Below are 20,076 nucleotides of genomic sequence, written 5' to 3' on the forward strand. Positions count from 1 at the left end.
CGCAGCTCCCCGGCGCATAGTGGAGATACCTGTTGGGCTAGTTGGCCCTCAGGGACCCTCTGTATTGAAGGGGAATTAATTCCCCAACTTACAACTGGCCAGGGGGCGCATTTGCAGAGTGCTGCAAGGAGGGGGCGTGGCGTCCGGCGCGATGCCGGTCTTTTATTTATTTTATTTTTTTAAGAACGAGGGGTGTGTGGCCCCATTTCTTCTTCTAATTTATTGTCCCTGGGGACCCCATCCCCCAGGGCCTGCCCCTAATTTCTTTTTGTGAAGAAACATTTTTTTGGAAGGGGGCTGCGTGGCCCCCCTCCCGAAGCCTTAATCGGCCCCGGGGATCCCAACCTCCGGGGCATGGCCTTTTAAAAAAAAAAATCTTTAGGAGTGGGGCTGCGTTGCCCCCCTCCTCCGGCCACTTATGGCCCCGGGGGACCCCATCCCCCGGGGCCAGCCTTTGTTTTTTATTATTTAAAAAGAAATTATATTTATAGAAACACCTAGGACATGCTGGACAAACCGTATGTACCTATCACCATGACGATTTGCGTGATATTCATTAAAAGACAACTATGCATGCAATGAATCCACGTGGAATGTATTTACACCACTAGTGAAGCTCTGACATGTCTGACGCCCTACCGTGCCTAATCCCGGCGCCCCCGCCGGTGGGTACTCTCCAAGTAGACACCCTTGTCATTTATTTATACAAACATGGGTAGCTATTGACGGGCAGACTTAATACACACGCACACCAAGCCATTCAAAGGGGATTCGACAAAAATTTGACCAAAAATATGCAAGAAACCCCCCTCACGGTTAATAAAACACACATCCACCGCCGGATGTGTAATACTTTTTATTTTACTCTCTGGAAAGGAGACGAACCTCACTTGAGAGTCACAGCACGCTCCTGGCTGAGCCCAATGCTGTGTTACATCCACCAGTGCCCGCCGAGTGCCACACACTTCTGTGTTTTATTCCACCAGCTAGTGGGTAAGGTATGACACTCTCTAGCCCATGTGCACTGTAACACCACCCCGTGAATATGTCATGCCACACTTGCCTTCGCACGGGTTATATTGCCCCATCTGACGTGCCTTCCTCGATGCCTATGTTATAACGCACAGCGCTATGCCATACATATTACAATCTGGGATCCATATCTTTGTCACAGTGCATATGCAACGTTACACTCCCCAGCACATATTTTATATTACAACTTTAGAGACTAGTTAGGTTACACAACACTGCCCTGTGCATATTACACTCCAAGGCGCATATCGCATAGCACACGCCAGTGCCTGTGCTATCTCGCACTCTCCAATGAATCTGTCATTTGCACAATGTATTGCATATTATATTTCACGCCCCGGTTCATCTTATTTCACACTTTTTGGTGCATAGTTTATACCATACACTACATCTAGTTTTCATTTTCAATCGTGTTCTCAGGACTATGTTCTATATAACACTGCGTTCACCTACCCTTTTCACAGGCATTACATTTTGCGATGGGGGGTGGAGAGTCGGGGGTGTTCCTGCCAAGTGAGCCCGGAGTCACAGTCACAAACATCCTCTTCTTCCTGAATAAAAGTAAGATTATGCTGCATACTTGTTCATATTTTAAGTAGTTCGCACAGACACACATTTTAAAAACAATAAAGTTCCTAATAACCACCTTCTCTGAACAGTTAGCTTGCTGCCCCATCCACCTCCTCCCTATCCTCTGTTGTCTGAATCCATGGACTAGCCTCCTCCCTCCTGCCATGCATGCTCTGATGTGCTGCCACTGCCCTCCATTTAGCATGATGTACCAGTCCACTCCTCCTGCCCTCCATTACCCAATTCTATGCCCCATCATTGACGTCCTGCTTAGCCTCTGTGCTTAGCTTGCTGCCCCTATTCTCCTTCCCCCTGCCCTCCGATGTCTTTGTGCATGCCCCTGCTCCATCCTTTTTGCCGACCATGTTCCATGGACCTGCCACTCCTATCTCTGAGTATTCTGTTGAGCTGCCACTCCCCTCCCACCTGCCTAGCATTGTCAGATGACTGCAACCTGTCCCTGCCACCTCCACCCTGCCTGTCCACATGCCATGCCCCTATCCCCTTCCTCCTGTCCTCCATGGTCCATTTTACTGCCACACCCTTCTGCCCTCCCTGGTCTGTTGTGCGGCAACTGCTCCTCCTGCCTGCCCCGCATGGTCTGTTGTGAGGCCCCTTCCCCTGAACTCTCTTGTCTGTGACCAGGTCCTGACCCTCCCTTCTATCCTCCATGGTCCTTTGTGCATGCCCCTGCAACCTCCTTCTTGCCCATCATAGCCATTGTGCTGCCACTAACCCTCCCGCTTGCCATGCATGGTCTTCTGTGCTGCCACAGCCCCTCCCACCTTCCCTGTGTAGTCAGCTAGCTGCCCCTGACCCCCTCCCACCTTCCTTCCATGTGTATGCCATCATAGTCTCACTGTTGCTCTCCATGGTGTGTCTTGTTTCTAGTGCCCATACTGCCTGACCTCCATGGTCATCTTGCTGCTCCTGCCCTGCCCCCTTGCCCCCAGCCCTCTGTTTCCATGTGCAGACCCCTATTCCCCTATTCCCTCCCTCCTGGCTTGTCTGTTCCATTGCCCTTTATGGTCTGGTATGCTGCAGCTTTCTCTCCTGTCAGTCCATTATGGTCAGCTAGCTACCATTGCCTTTTTCCCCTCTGTTCTCTGTTGTCCATGTGCATGGTCCTGTCCCCTCCCTATTGCTTTCTATGGATTGTTGTGCTGCACTCCCGTCCCGCATGCCCTGTGTGGTGTATTGTGCTGCTGCAAACCCTGATGCCTGCCCTGTAGGGTCAGTTTGGTGCACCTCTCCATGTCCCTCCTGTCCTCTGTTATCCGAGTCCATGTCCCTACCCCAATTCCTCCTGCCTTCCATGATCCAATGTACCATACTTGCGAACATTTTGAACTTGGTAAGAGGGAGATTTTGAAAAAAAACTGGGGTATTGATTTTCCCCTTTGAGTTACATTGAAAAAGAGGAGATTGTAGACAGGAGACAGATCAAATAAAGCCCATTTGAGCTTTAAAACATTGGACGTTTCCTTGCTGAATCGGGTCTGTTGGCATGTATGGTTGTACTACCACTGCCTCTTCCTTCTGCCCACAATGGTCTATTATATTGCCACAGCCTCTCTTGCCAGTCCTGTATTGTTGGTTTGTTGCCCCTGTCCACCTTCCCACTGCCCTCCATAGTCTGTTGTGCTGCCACTGCGCTTCCTGCCTGCCCAGTGTGGTCGAATTGTTGCCTCTGCACCTTCCTACCTTCCTTCAATTTTCAGAGTCCGTGCCCCTGGCCTCTGCCTCTCAACAGTATCCTAATGAACAACTAGATTGCTAACATTCTATATTTATTACAAAAGTGTGGAACGCCTGACGTCTTCTTGATGTAATCAAAACTGTAATACCTAGAGCATTTCATTTAGAAATTATATATATGAGAGGGTCTTATTCGCATCAAAATTATGGTTAGTGCTCTAAAAAACTAAAATGAGGGCATATTTTGTGAGTTTTCAAATAACGACAAAGCACTTTTAAATTATTTGTTATCTTTATGTTTTTTTATCCATTTGACCACTTGATTAAATGTTGCACTTATGGGACAGGATGTGGTGTTACTTCCAGAGCTGCAGACTTTGCAACTGGGGAACCAGGTTGGAGTTTCTGCTTCAGCTCAACATTCTGTGATTCTGGTCAAATCACTTAATCTCCCCATGTCTACAACCAAAATGAATTTGATCTTGTGTGATGTAACCAATGCTCATGTAAAGCACTCCAATACCTGACAAGTCTGCACTATATAAAACTGCCAAAAACACAAAAAATAAGTGTTTTGCAAACTTCTGTCATTGGGCTATATGTGGGCTACATCTGGGTGATAATTGTGCTGCATTTGGACTCTTTTGTCTCTGGTGGCCATCTTGGGAGATTTATTTGTTATGAAGTTTCCTAATTTCCTCATTTACTGCAGTCTCCTCAGTAGGAAATGCTTTCAGTTTTTTACTTTGATTCCATCAAGAAGGTATTCAGATATGTCACACATTTGCCATAAATTCTGAATGTTAGCACTCTAGTTGCTCATTAGATCACTGTAGTAAAGCTACTGCTCACCACGGAATTCTGCTGCTGGTATTACAAGTGCATGTTTCACTCTGCATGTCAGAATTTTTTAATGAAATAGAAGAGGATTTGAGAAGTCACTCAAAATGTGCCTTAATTTTTCTTTCTGCAGCACTGATCATACTTTCTATGGCAAAATGAACCCCCTCATTTTGTTCCTTTTTAAATGAAATGTTTTAAGAGTTACCACTTTATTCCAATCAAGATGGCTTTAGGTGTGCAATACTTTTGTCATAAGTAGGACTGTTAGCGCTCTAGTTGTTCTTTAGAACACTCTGGGAAGCTGCAGTAGAACACAAAGGAATCAACTGACAGTCTCTGCCCTTGTTGTATGTAAATGTTTTACTGAGAATGTCAGACTTCATTCTCACATGACTGAGAAAGATAATGTGAATTTACAGAAAATATGCTCTCAGTTTAGCTTATAGATCACCTTCCAAACCTCTGTGGGAAAAGCATGAGAAAATAGTTTTCTCTCAAACTTGATTCATGATATCACAGCAGAAGGCTTTTTCACATGGTAAAATCACCTTAGAACACACCACAATTCCTAAAATGAGTATGGTACTATCAACAAATGATTTATAATGTAACTAAAGTCTTAAAACCTTCTATTAACTGCAATGGTTTTTAATGAGGTGCTATCATGTATATTGGTCCCAAGATGGCTGCCAACACTTCTTGGATGAAGTACTGACAGCCAATCAGATCTCATAATGCGATGTGTGGTTAGGCTCTGCCCAGATATATATGTGATTTTGATTTTGATTTTCTCAGGAACTACTGAACAGATTTACACCTTTTAAGCAAAAGGCCCGACTCTGATCCAAGGTCTACCTTTCTGCCAAATTTGGTGTAATTCCGTTCAGCAGTTCGGGCTGTAGCTGCGGCTAAAGGTCCTACGGGAAATTGCATGGGGAAAACACATTTTGGGACCCCCCTTTTTTCTCAGCCCCCGCTACACGAATCATCCCAAGACTTTCAGGATAGGAGTAGACTGGAGCTGGCCAAAAGTTTTAGAAAATTTCGCGAAGATTCGTCAACAGGCGCCAAAGTTATTCCAAATAGAATGTTGCGGATTTCCTATGGAAAATAGGTCAGAACTATAACTACCTACTAGGGAAAGTTATAGTTAGTTGGACATTTCACTCGTACAAAACCATAGAAATTTCCCCGTTATAGTTAGTTCAGCTAACTATTACTCGCACCCCCGCAATGCACTGCTGATGACGTCACATAGTACATCACTCATGACATGGTCAGTGATATCACTGATGACATCACTGATGACATCACTGATGACATCACTAATGACATCATCCATGTGATAAATTGATGCATCTTCTCACACACTAATATAACCTTTGATACACCCACTCTAAATTCCAGACTACCATTCTAAAAACCATAGACACTCCAACACCAATAACTACATACCCACTCACTGATTCTGTCATAGCAAACAGCAGTGTCCTGGGGTGGGCACCCCGGGACACTGCAGGAGCCTGCCCTGGGGGGTGGCGGTCCCCAGGGCCATCACAGGCTCCAGGAGGGGGGCCGTACGGCCCCCCTCCCAACCAATGCACAGCCCCGGGGAGGTGGTGGTCCCTGGGGCTCGGGGGTCCTTAACGGACCCCCAAATTTACATATTAGTGCCCCGGGGAGGTGGTGGTTCCTGGGGTGTGTTGAGGGGGCTAGAGCCCCCCATACAGGTATTTAAAACAAAAAAAAAGAAGCCCCGGGGGTGGCAGTCCCCGGGGCTGCGGGGAGGCAGTGTACACCCCCGCAAATAATTAATGAAAGCCCTGGGGGTTGGAGGTCCCCGGGGCTTGGGGAGGCCTTTGAGGCCCCCCATACATTAGAAAAAGAAGCCCCGGGGGGCTGGGTGCCCCCCTGCAAATATTTATAGAATGCCCTAAGCAGGCCTAGGGGGTCAGGGTGTTTCTATCCTGCTCCCTTTTCTTGTTTTACGCGTTTGTTTCCCTGGTTTCTTGTGCCTTGGTTCTACTGAGAAACAAGATGGCTGCCAACACTTCCTGGTTTTGAGTGTTGACAGCCAATTAGAATCCAGCTCATGATCGGGAGGGTGCGCGGATCCACCGTGCCTCTATATATCGAAACTTTTATTTTTTTATTTTCTCAGCAACTACTGAACGGATTTACACCATTTTAAAAAAGGTCTCTTTCTGAACCAAGGGCTACCTTTTTGCAAAATTTGGTGTAACTCCGTTCAGCAGTTTTGGCTGTAACTGTGTCTAAAGTTTCCTATGGGAAATAGATTTTTTTACCTCTATTTTTTTTATTTCTCTGGAACTACTGAACGGATTTACACCATTTAAAAAAAAGGTCTCTTTCTGATCCAAGAGCTACCTTTTTGCAAAATTTGGTGTAATTCCATTCAGCAGTTCGGGCTGTAACCGTGTCTAAAGTTTCCTATAGGAAATAACATGGAAAAAACACGTTTTGGGACCCCCCTTTTTTCTCGGCCCCCACTTGCCAAATCACCCCGAAGCTTTCAAGATAGGAGCTGACCGTAACGGGCCATAAGTTTTGAAAATTTCGCGAAGATTCGTCAACCGGCGCCAAAGTTATTGGGAAAACAAAAAATGAGTTTCCCATGGAAGTTAGGTCCTAACTATAACTATCTTATATATATATATATTCACATAAAAAACCATAGGTTTCACACACGTTATAGTTAGGAATTAGCATTTAAAAAACCTTGCAAATTCACTTAAAAAACCATAGGTTTCACACATGTTATAGTTAGGTGGACATTTCACTCGTAAAAAACCAATGAAATTCCCCCGTTATACTTAGTTCAGATAACTATAACTTGCGCGCCCGCAATCCACTGCTCATGACATCACATATTACATCTCTCATGACATGGTCAGTGGCATCACTGATGACATCACTGATGACATCATCCTTGTGATAGAGTGGCGGTCGCGCGAGTTATAGTTATCTGAACTAATTATAACGGGGGAATTTCATTGGTTTTTTACGAGTGAAATGTCCACCTAACTATAACATGTGTGAAACCTATGGTTTTTTAAGTGAATTTGCAAGGTTTTTTAAATGCTAATTCCTAACTATAACGTGTGTGAAACCTATGGTTTTTTATGTGAATTTGTACGGTTTTTTAAATGCTAAGTTATGTATCGATTATTTTTTTTGATTTTTTATGATTTTTCAGCGTGTGCGCACCATGCGCGCACGGTGCGCGCAACCCGCAATTTAAAAAAAAATAAAAATGTTTTTTCACCCTTCGGGTTCCTTTAGGGACCCCTGACAAAGGCTAGGGGGTCAGGAACTCTCTACCCTGCCCCCTTTTCACGTTCGCCACCTCTCTTTTTCACTCTCGCACCCAAAACAAACAAAATGGCGTCCGACACTTCCTGATTTCGACCGATTCGAACGTTGACTGACATGTAACCACCAATCAGAATTACGCTCGCGCACGTTAGGCTATAGATATTTATGTGCTTTAACTGCAATTTTCTCAGGAACTACTGAACAGATTCACACCATATATGCAAAAGGCACATTCCTGACCTGAGGACTACCTCTCTGCCAAATTTCAAGTAATTCTGTTCAGCCGTTCGGGCTGTACCTTCGACTAAAGGTCCTATGGGAAAATGCATGGGGAAAACGTGTTTTGGGACCCCTTTTTTCTCGGCCCCTGCTTGACGAATCACCCCGAGACTTTCAGGGTAGGAGCTGAGCGGAGCGCCCCATTAGTTTTGAAAATTTCGCGAGGATTACTCAACCGGCGCCAAAGTTATTCAAAATAGAATTTTCAGATTTCCTATGGAAACACTGTCCTAACTATAACTATCTACTGGCGACCGCCAGTAGATAATATATATATATATATATATATATATATATATATATATATATATATACACATACATACATATTATATATATATATATATATTTTTTTTATCCACATCCAGACACTGACATGCGCATTGCCTCATAAATCCAATAGCCCCAATTTTTAATTCAGGAAGTTTATTACACCTCCCTGCCGAAAAGCCCAACGCCTTTTGGCATAGAACATGCCTTGATCATGGGTAAGCAAGATTTGTTCCCGGTATACATTTAAAGTGCATAGTGATACAATAACGTAAAAGACCGACAACCACCATCATGTGAGATCAGACGCTGAGAAAAAGTTTGGCCATCTTTGAATTTATCAAGGTACATATAATTACATTCAACTGCAGGTCCCAACAATTATCAGCGGGAAGGACATGGGTGACATACCTTATAATTAATAACAAAACAAATATAATAAATTACTCAGTATTGACAGCATGTAAAATCATCATACAGGTTATAAACTATGTGAGATAATTGCACATCGTAATAAGGAACTCCAAATGCACACATCACTATCCCAGATTATTAGATGTAAACCCATGTCGACATTGGTAGAGTGTGACTGTGCAGTGTCAGTGACCTGGCCACAGAGGCCACCATAAAGCTGTATTGACATACAATAAACAGGAGAGTGAAATACGCAAGATCTTTAAAAAAAATAGTACCTCATAAGACATGTTCCAGTAATAGGAAATTTAGTCAACAGGAAACCTGGGATAATTTTTAGAAGAGCCAAGTCTATGAAAGAATACATAGTGAAATGTAGCCAGAGGATGTGAAGAAAAAGGCGTGGCTGACTAAAGATCAGGGGTTTAGGAAATGCACTAAATGCAAAGCCTACATTGACGGTGAATGAAAACAACATCAGAGCTAAGCTGAGGCAATTACAGAAACTCATGAGGGTTGACATTTCAAGTGGTGGGAAAGCAAATTGCTCACAAAATTCTTGGAGGCGGGGCGTATCCCCAGAGGCCTCAGGATTTTAATTGTTCAAAGTTTTGAGAATCCCAATCCCCAAATGCACAAGAACTGGGTTGAAAGCAACTTGGAGGAATCAGCCTGATTAGTAAAAATTCTTTAGTCAAATATGCTGAACTAGACAGGAGCACTCTGCAAAGCCAAATTGTTCAATTGAATTTAGAAATAGATGCACATCCTGAGCAAGATATGGTCAAATGACAACGTGAGGAGATCAAAACATGGCTAAATAAATATGAGGATGTAATTAAAAACAGAAAAGCATCAAAGTTCCACTGTGAGAAGGTGGACTATGAACATGGGCAGATTTTTATATTTGCAAAACGGTTTCATGTGGTGAAAAAACAAAGGTTAACTGATTGCAACAGAGTGTTGCAAAAAAGAAAGCTACCCGAAACTGGTTCAGAGTCGAGTTCTGAAATAGAAACTGATTCAGAGAGTGGAAGATCAGGCGCTTTAGCATGGATTGGTCCAAACAAACCCTCCGTAATAGAAGAACTGGATTTTCTCAGAGTGGACAGACGCAATGCTATATGACCAAGAGGACACACATACATGCCTGACAGAGGTGGACGCAAAGATGCAGATAACACAGGAAAAGCAGCAGGAGGAACAAGTCGCAAACAAAAATGGAAATGCAAATAAATGTTGAAACACCCAAAACAATAGTCAATCTCTCAGGGACAGCGCTCAGCAAGGCGGAAGAACAAATTTGGACGCTAGGACTATCATTCTGTACTGAGAGTTCCTTCAATTATACCCAAATACCCAAACAGGACCTCTGTGACAAGCTTGGATCTTACTTCCACCTGAAAATCATGAACCTCTACTCCAACTTCAGCGACCAAACACCTGACACCGCAACCACCGCGCCCTCCAGCAATACTAACCAGCCCACCATTACCTCATGGACTCCAGTCACGACCAAAGAGACTGCCTCCACCATGAAAGGCATCCAATCGGGGGCCCGCACGGACCCCTGCCCACCCCACATCTACCACAGAGCCACCACCGCCATCCCACCAGAACTAAGACACACCATCAATGCCACCTTCATGACCGGCACCTTCCTCGATGACTGGAAATGCGCCGACCCTTGCTCAAGAAACCCTCAGCAGATCCCACAGACCTCAAGAACTACCGACCCATCTCTCTCCTCCCCTTCATGGCAAAAGTCACGGAGAAGACTGTAAATGCACAACTATCCACATTCATCAAAGACAACTCCATCTTCGACCCTTCCCAATCTGGATTGTGCAGCAACTACAGCCCCAAGTCCGCCCTACTCAACGCCACAGATGACATCCGCACCCTCCTTGACCAAGATCACACCGCAGCCCTGATCCTACTCGCCCTGTCAACAGCCTTTGACACTCTCTCCCACCACACACTCGCCGCCAGCCTGCGCGACGCCGGCATACAAGGAACCGCCCTCGACTGCATCCGCTCGTTCCTCACCGGCAGAAGCCAAAGAATAAGACTGCCACTCTTCCTCTTTGAACCCACGGAAATAAACTGTGGAGTACCCCAGGGATCATCACTCAGCCCAACTATCTTTAACATTTACATGAACCCCCTCAATGCCATTGTCAGACAGCATGGCCTCAGCATAGTATCCTACTCCGATGACACCCAACTCATTCTCTCCCTCACCAAGGACCCCACCACCACCAGACTCAACTTCCAGGAAGGAATGCAGGATGTCACATCCTTGATGAATAACAGCTGGCTGAAGCTCAACACGGAGAAGACAGAAGTCCTCGTGCTCGGAACCACACCATCAGCATGGAACAACTCCTGGAGGCCCACCGCACTGGGCAGCCCACCAACCCCCACGGACCATGCCAGAAACCTCGGCATCGTACTCAACACCTCCCTCTCCATGAACAAGCAGGTCAACGCCGTCGCGTCAAGCTGTTTTAACACCCTTCGCATCCTCCGAAAGACCTTCAAATGGATCCTCCCCGAGTCAAGGAAGACAGTCACCCACGCACTCATAACCAGCAGATTGGACTACGGAAATGCACTCTACGCCGGCATCAACAAGTCTCTACTCCGCAAGCTCCAGACAACACAGAGAACACCGCAGCCAGACTCGTCCTCGGCATCCCCCGGCACGAGCACATCAGCCAACACCTACGGAACCTCCACTGGTTCCCCATCTAGAAGAGAGTCACATTTAAGATACTCACCCACGTCTACAAATGCCTCCACAACACAGGACCTCAATACCTCAACGAGAAAATCACCTTCCATGTACCCAACCGAAACCTCCGCTCCACCAACCTCACCCTCGCTGTAACCCCTTGCATCCACAGAGCCAGAACAGGGGAAAAAGCCTTCTCCTACATTCCAGCCAAGACCTGGAACAAGCTCGAAATCGACATCAGACGCGCCCCCTCCCAAAAAACCTTCAGGAAGGCGCTCAAGACCTGGCTATTTGACTGAACAGAACTGCTGTCTCCCCCCCTCCCCAGTGCCTTGAGACCCTCAAGGGTGAGTAGTGCGCTAATAATTCCCTGATTGATTGAACATATATAAGTATATTAGTATATTAAATCTGGCGAAATATCACCTAACCAAAAACAAACGAAGAGTGACAAATATATCTAATGTGGCTAGTGAATAGGATGGACTGCCCATTGCAGACTTAAGCTTGATGCAAGAACTTTAAAAACTTGAAAGGGAAGCCACAGGATTGGCTGATCCAGTATGTGAGCAAGGAATTATTGACTCTTTGAGTCTGGATGTTTACGGTGAGGCAGAGACACATTTTAAACCAGCTTCAACTTTTGTTCCATTAACAGCCAGAGATGGAATAGACGCATTAATTGATAGATTAATTGAAAACTTAAAAAAGCTTCACATCAAGGTTCAAGAGAAGAACAAGAAACACAATTGTAAAGAACAAGACTACAACAAGTTAATTCAGAAATGACAACATCAAAAAGAGACTATTGTCCGTAACTTAGAAAAGGGTGGTAATATAGCACTTTAGCCACTTGCAATGTACAAAGCAGAGGCCCAGTGGCAACTAGGTAACAATAGATGCTACAGCAAAAGTAGCTGGCAACAAGTATGTGAAGTACAAAGAAACTATCTAACTCAACTGTCTCAATGGTCAAGTAGTGGACTAGTGAGCCAGGACGAATACCTATATATCAAGAATGAACACCCTAAGATGCCAGTTTTATACGTTATCCCAAAAATTCATAAAAACAAAGAGCAACCACCGGGTAGACCTACAATATTGGCAAATTACAGCTTATATGAAAATACTTCAAGATATATAGACTTTTTCCTTTAAGAACTTACCGTCTTTTATTAAAGACACAGGACACTTCCTCAAAAGGATATGTGATATACCCTGGCAAGATGACTTTTGTCTAATATCCCTTGATGTAACATCTCTATATACAAGCGTTAATCACAGGGATGGTTTGTGTGCTGTGGAACACTTCCTTTGGAAGTAGACCATTGAAAATGTACAATCATACCAAAATGTTAATTAGTATCGTTCAATAGTGCCTGGAGAATAACTTTTTCCTCTTTTATAAAGTGGTGTACAGGAAAATGCGTGGTACAGTGATGGGCACCTGCGTCACCCCTCGTTACACATGCTTGCACATGGGCAGATGTGAGGAGTAACTGTAAACCAATGTACATGGAGAAATTTAGGTATAACCATGTGATAAGCTGACTACGGTTCATTGATGACATCTTTATTGTGTGGAAGGGAATGGAAGAGGCTGTGCAAACATATGTATCGCAGATAAATTGCAATGAGATGAATCTACATTTCAGAGCACACATTTGAAAGAACGATGTCAGCTTTATAGACGTTGCTAGTATACATCAAAACTGGGAAAATAGAAACTAAGTTACACTACACTGCATGCCAGTATCTCTCACCCGAAACCACTCAGGTCCAGCATTCCCTATGAGGAAATGCTTAGAGTAAAAAGGAATTGCAGTGAACTGAATGATTTGAAGACATGCCTGGAAGAAACTAACCAAAGATTCCTGGAGAGAGGTTACAGCAGAGAAACTCTGGAAAAGGCTATTAATAAAGTAGAAGCAGGGAGTAGAGAATTTATTCTGTTCACTCTTAACAAAAAAAGTGAGGAGAAACAGGAAGTTAGATTAATATCAACTTATTATAACAAAAATGAAAGACAAGCGAGGGATATTCTTTAAAGTAATTGCCATCTGGTAAGGGAGGAGGATGTACTTGAGTCTACAATAGGAAAATCACCAACTATATCCTACGGAAGAGGGTTCTCTATGCGAGATGTATTTGTTAAAAGTAGTCCAGAAATAATAGCACAAACCAGCTGGCTACAAAAGGTGACAGGCTTCCGTAAATACAGTAGATGTAAAGCATGTAGTATAGCGGAAAACACAACAGAATACCACTCACCATTCAAAGAAACTCCAATTGAGATCAGAGGGAGCTACAATTGCAAAACGTCAATAGACTGTGATGTGAAGAGTTGGGTTAAACAACGTTTGCGGTAGTTATCACATGTTCTTGAGAATATGCCCCAAAGTGTTTTCTGTTTCAGAAAGCAAATGCTGGCACAGAGGTCTGCTGTCCCCTGGAGGCTTTCAACCCTGCAGCGGCAGTCATTCGCAGATGGGTGCAAATTATGATCTGTCTAATTTATGTTCATTAGGTAAGTAATTTTGTGACCCAACGTGCATAGACAATTTGTGATGTGACCTATTAGTACCCAAGTGGCTTTGCAAATCGCATTCCCATTCACAAACCAACAGGTGTGCAAATTGCATATCCCTGGTTTGCGAATGGAAATAATACATCTCACCCTTGGAGTAGTTGAGTCTCATTCAATAGCCGCTTGCAGTACACTCTCAGTTTTCCTTTTCTCCTGATAGTAAAAGCAACAGATTAGCAAAGTATGTATGTATACATTATTTTTGTGAGAATCTAGCTGTGGAGCTACAGAGCTGCTGCTCATTATTAAATCTGTTCAAAATTGCTCTTCAGTCAACCAGAGGTTAAGTGATGTTGCCCAGATTCACATGGTTTTCAATCAATCACCAAAGCTTGGATTCAAACCACGGGCCCAGATTTCCCAACACTTTTAGCAGGGTTTGTGTCACAAAATTGAAGAAAACCTGGTGCAGTGTTGTGATGGGACTTGCTATACAGTGCAAACCAGGATTTGTGTTGGAAAGTATCCCAAAGTCAAACAATGTTTCGCTGTACGTTAATTTGCACTATTTTGCACCAAGGGGCATTTCAAAGGTGGTACAGGGGCATTCCCATGCAATCGCCCATGGGTTTTGATGCAAATACTTATCTACTAATATATGGAGGCTGGGATTTGCACCTAAATCTTAGGACTCCACAAGGCAGGCATATTGAAGAGCAATATTTTATTTCACCCTATTTTTTACAACTTTGAATAAATGCTGCATTGTCCAGTACACATACAAAGTGGGAAAAGTATTAAAGGATAGCTTTTGTACTGTAAGGTTCACCTTCTAGTACAAAATCTATGCATAAGAGCACGTACACACCCGTGCACAGTTGCGCAAGGGTGTGTGCCTTGGCGCATGGCAGCTACAAGTGTGCCAATGCTGAGGGAGAGAAACAAAGGGCCATTGTTAATAGATATGGCACATTTGTTCTCTCTCTCTCTTTGAAGCAAGACATCGCAGCAGCTTGAGGTTTCCACGTTTGGTAAGAAGAAGTTAAAAATAAATATTGCACAATTTAAGCAGGTGCCATTACGGTATGAAATCGTGCTTTCACCTCGTTAGCTCATGAAATTAAACTGCTCAGAGCACTTTGAATCACTGTGGGTAGTTTGAAAAACCTGCATGCTTATGGAGGAGATATGAGGCAAAACAAGTGCGTAGAAACCTGCATCCAGATTTGATAATGTTGGACACAATAGGCGGCCCAGGTGGGTGAAAAAGGGAGATTGGTGGGAGGGAACCTGGAAGACCCCAGACACCCCCCCAGGGCATTTGACGAAGTGGGTTGAGGGTTATGCTTCACGTATGGTCTTAGTCAAATAGCACAGCAGGGTTAGCTCTAAGTGGACTCTAGAAGGGTGACTGGGTTACAATCAGTGCTATGTCGGGCTTTGCTTATTTCAGACTGTGCACACACACATCTATGAATGTGCAATGCTTGACCTGTGGTCTAAAGGTGAATACTTTTCAGGTACTGGAACTCACAACAACGTTGCAGCTTGTATCCGGCTGACTCCCAAATCAAGAGAATTGTGCACACGTTACTTGGACTGCTACATGCGTCTCGTTGTGACTAATATTGTCTTTTTGGGGTCTGAGATTTTATATTGTGGCCTTCAACGGGTAAATTGGGTGATGTGAAGCAGCGAGGGCATTTTGACTTTGGGGACCAGCCCTTTATCAAAACAAAGGGCTTGGCTAGAGTGCATGCCCAACAGATAAGCATTGGCAATGCCATTCGGTCTCGCCGTAATTTTAAGTTTTTTGTATTTGTTGCAAATAGAAAATGTCATAAGTAACGTAATAATATGCTACATTAAAGTAGTATACATTTTGCAGTTTATGAACATTACGCGCTTGGCATAAATTTGTGCCTTGGATGGGAAGGGATAATTGTTTTAACAATAGACAGAGTGGAAATGCAGGCCTTTAACCAGCAGAAACAATACAGCCTTTTTAACATATGCATGCTATTTTTAAAACGCGTGAAGTGCGTAACTGCGGCTCCAAGAAGACGGACAGGGCTACGCAGCTACTTTGAAGTTATTTGTTTTGTTCTGCTTGTAAAGCACACGATCTGTAGAAGACCTGGGAAGTACTCGTGTGCGGCTATAACACCAAGCCATGCAGCAAGTTTGCAATTATGTGTTTGTTTGTACTCCAAAAGCATATAATCAGAAGGAGACCTGTGAACTCCTTGGCTGCGGCTCCAACAAAATGGACTTTAAAGCAGGCACCAACTTAGCAAAAAAAAAAACTTGTTTCTGTGTGCCTAGGAAGCACATTGTGGGCAGCAGCTGAAACATTTAGCACTTTATTAACATTCCACGCTTGGCTGAAAAACAACACAGCATAAATATAAATTGTAATGTTGATTAAAACTATGTATGTGTGTACCTGGGAGGCATATGATTATTAAAGGCTGACACCTTTTGCACTTTATGAACATGACACTCTTGGCTAAAAAACAACACAGTATGATAAAATGTAATCTTGAAAAGGATAGAAACATAGTAAGCAGCTACTAATAAAAAAAACTGTGTGTTTCTGTCTGGAAGGCATACGATTGGCACGGGCTGTAACCTTTTGCACTTTATAAACATTATGCCAGCTGAAAAAACATCTGTGTTTGTGCCTGGAAGGCAGCCGGTTATCAAAGGCTGAAATCTTTTGCACTTTATCAAGATGACACGCTTAGCTGAAAAACAACACAGTACAATAAAATGCAATAATGTGTGTGTATCTTGAGGGATAGCACTACTGGCTCTGTCCTCGCACATCATTGTGTGTGTATCTCGAGGGATAGCGCTGCTGTGTCCATCCTCGCAGAGGACTGTGTGTGTATTTCGAGGGATGGCGATGCTGTCTTATTCCTCGCAGAGCACTGCGCGTGTTTGTGGTATTTTAAGGGATAGCGCTGCTGTCTCCTTCTGCCAAAGCACTGCATGTGTATTGTGTATGTGGTATCTCAAGGGATAGCGCTGCTTTCTCCTTTCTCGTTGAGCATTGTGTGTGTATGTTGAGGGATAGCGCTGCTGTCTTTTTCCTTGACGGATATCACTGCTGTTTCCGTCCTCACTGGGCACTGCATGTGCATGTGGTATCTTGAGGGATAGCACTGCTGTTTCTGTCCTCACACATCACTGTGTGTATATATCTTGAGGGACAGTGCTGCTGTCTCTGTTCTCACACATCACTGTGTGTGTATTTTGAGGGATAGCGCTGCTGCGTCCGTCTTCGCATAGCACTGCGTGTGTATGAAGACTGAAACCTTTTGCACTTTATCAACATGACTTATTAATATGACGTGCTTGGCTGAAAAACAACACAGTACGATAAAATGTAATCTTGAAAAAGACGGAAACACAGTAAAAAGCTGCTAAAAAAAAAATTGTATTTCTGTCTAGAACGCACAGCGCCATCTCCACCCACCACTGAGAGGAGGGAGCAACCAAGCATGAGCAGAAACTACAGGCAAGCAGCGGCTTAGCCAAAAAAAAACATTGCCCATTTGAGCACTGGGTGTGTATGTGGTATCTCGAAGGAGAGTGCTGTTGTATCCATCCTCGCACATCACTGTGTGTGTATGTTGAGGGATAGCGCTGCTGTCTCTGTTCTAGCACATTACTGTGTGTGTATCTTGAGGGATAGTGCTGCTGTGTCGGTCCTCGCAGAGGACTGTGTGTGTATTTCGAGGGATGGTGCTGCTGTCTTATTCCTCGCAGAGCACTGTATGTGTATGTGGTATCTTAAGGGATAGTGCTGCTCTTTCCGTCCTCGTACAGCAATGCGTGTGTATCAAGGCTGAAACATTTTGCACTTTATCAACATGACACGCTTGGCTGAAAAGCAACACAGTACGATAAAATGTAATCATGAAAAAGACGGAAAACACTAAGCAGCTGCTAATAAAAAAATGGTGCCTAGGATTAAGGGCTGTGCTTCCAAATTAAAGTTTGTTAACTTTATTGGTGTAGTTATTTTAACAAATCTTAAGCAGCGCTCACCACCTCCCAGGTCTCCTGAAGCCCGCAGTCCGACACTTGAAGCAGCTCGGTTACGCTGGCTGGGTCCAGAACTGGGAAGGTGGTGGCAGCAGACACCCAGCAGTCACCGATAAATACGTTAGCGCGGAGCAGTGGTGAGTCGGTCATGGAGGAGGATGCAATGCCGGTGACTGGCAGGGATGAGTAGAGGCTCTGGGAGACAATAGGGACAGCAAACGGGAGCCGCTGCAGCCGAGTCTCGTAATGCGAAGCACAGCGCCATCTCCACCCACCCCTGAGAAGAGGTAGCTAACAAGCATGAGCAAAAAGGATGGGCAAGCAGCGGCTCAAATAAAAAAGAAAAAACATTGCCTCGCGCAAATAAAACTGAAACGAGCTTGGGTTGAAGTAAAAAAAAAAAAGATCCACTAAAAACAACAGACACAAAAAAATGCACTAACACCAGTAAAGGGGCCAATAGCCATAGGCGTGCCCAACAGGGAAAAAGGAGGGACATAAAACACGCTAAACTAATAGCAAGTAAGACCTGTTGAAAGACACACTCAAAAACAAATAGGAAAACGGAGGCGGAGACTCCCTCACTAAAGCGTATACTGCATGTCTCAATGAGACAGCGTATGCGCTGCCTAGGCGAGACCTAAAAAACTTGCTTATGAATGGAAAATGGAGTTCTGAACTCTAGCAACAAAGTGGTGTATCCCCTCATGCTCTCATGAGTTGTTTAGGCAGGTGTGGGCTACTGAATAATACCTCTGGCTCTGATCGTACTCTTATGTGCGAGGGAATCAATTTTCACCGGGGTACAGCACCCCCCCTGCTGTTGTGTGTGAAACCATGAACCGAGTGTGTGCAATGGCAAGAGGATAGCTGGCAGCCTGAGTCAATGATGTAGGGAAGCAACACTCTGCCACCCTCATTTGGTGGTGCCTAAATTGTCAGATGGCATCCCTTTGGTCTGTCCTCCATGACCAACAGAGAGTGTGGCACCCCAGAAGCACCTAGGCGTGCACGAGGAGCTTTTCCTGGCAGGGCTTTGCTGAGGTGCCCTCCTTTGTTCGTCAGTGCTGTCTCTTGCAGAATGAGTGGATACCGTGGTTAACATCATTCTTTTTTATACTGAGTGACACATCATCCTCATATCTGCCCTCCAAACTCCAAATTACCCAATTTATCTGTTGAATTCTACATTGTAAACATCCAACCTTCTGAAAACCGAGTTTACAGTTGGTGAGAAACATAAAGCAATCCGCATAACTTGTGCACTAATATCCCAGTTTGCGAGTTAGTTAGAGAGATGCTGGAATGTTATTCTGAGTTAATGTCCCTGATCACCATATACCTTTAGGCCACGAGTGAAGTAGTGCTGCAGTGTTTCGATTCAAACACGTGTGTGCTGTGAATTTAGCTAGTGAGAACGGTCCCCTCATCTCAAAGAGAAAGGAAATGTTCCATGGTGGGCGGTTGCAGTGTTCAAGGCTCTTTGGAAAAAAGGCAGCGTTTTTAGGTCTCGCCTGAGCCAGCGCTTTAGCGCTGCACTGGCGAGAGCTATAGAAAGCGGGATTTGGAAGTGCAAACGAGTGCTTTTCAGGCCGCCAACTACTGTGCATATGTGCCGGGCGCGCGCACCATTTGGCAGCCTGCTGATCACTTTCGCGGCCACTTTGATGTTCTCAGTGAGCCACGCGGCCACTGAGAACATCAAAGCGGCCGCGAAAGTGATCACCATATGCCAGCCTTCCCTGTGTTGCTTTAGCACTCACCGCCCCCCACCCCCCCTTCCATGTCATAACGTGGCTGATATCCTGTCCCTGTTAATACATGTTCCCTGGAATAGACTGCTCCTGCAGGGGGAAGAGTAACTCCCCATTTTCTACCACAGATGACCATCAAACAAATAGTGTCAGACCAGCGCTTCATGTCCTGCGGTGGTTTTGGGCAGTCCTTGTGACGGTATTGCCATTGTCCCTGGAACCAAGGCGGATGCTACAGCGAGCTCACTGGATTTCGAAGTACCTAATTTTAGGCTTTCACTTTCAGAGGGTAGAGGGGCCGAAGAGTCATGGCTTAGTCTTGGAGGATGGCAAGCGTTAGAACACCTCTTTGAATTAGTGCGTGTATAACTCACAATAAATATAATGTCCAATCCGTGTTATTCTTTCCGAAAAATAAATGAAACTTTATTCACGTTAAGTAAAAGTAGCTTCTGGAGGTTTTATGAAATTAATAAATGTCCTGCCTCTGGGCTGTCTAAAATCTGTACCTCCATATGTACTCTCACATTTCCTGTTTACATTCATGACAAAGACAGTGGT

At 44.4% G+C, this 20,076-nt stretch overlaps 1 protein-coding gene across 1 annotated transcript in view; it reads left to right on the plus strand.

Moving 5' to 3' along the window:
* Window positions 1-14,839: 14,839 nt before the first annotated feature.
* Window positions 14,840-20,076, plus strand: part of LOC146867367 (uncharacterized) — an 80,669-nt gene continuing 75,432 nt past the window's right edge. Inside the window, exon 1 of the mRNA XM_085604557.1 lies at window positions 14,840-14,965. The gene's annotated coding sequence lies outside the window, so the exon portion shown is untranslated. The remainder of the gene's footprint in view (window positions 14,966-20,076) is intronic.

Source organism: Triturus cristatus, chromosome 1_2, assembly GCF_964204655.1.
Source record: "Triturus cristatus chromosome 1_2, aTriCri1.1, whole genome shotgun sequence".
Lineage (NCBI taxonomy): Eukaryota > Metazoa > Chordata > Amphibia > Caudata > Salamandridae > Triturus > Triturus cristatus.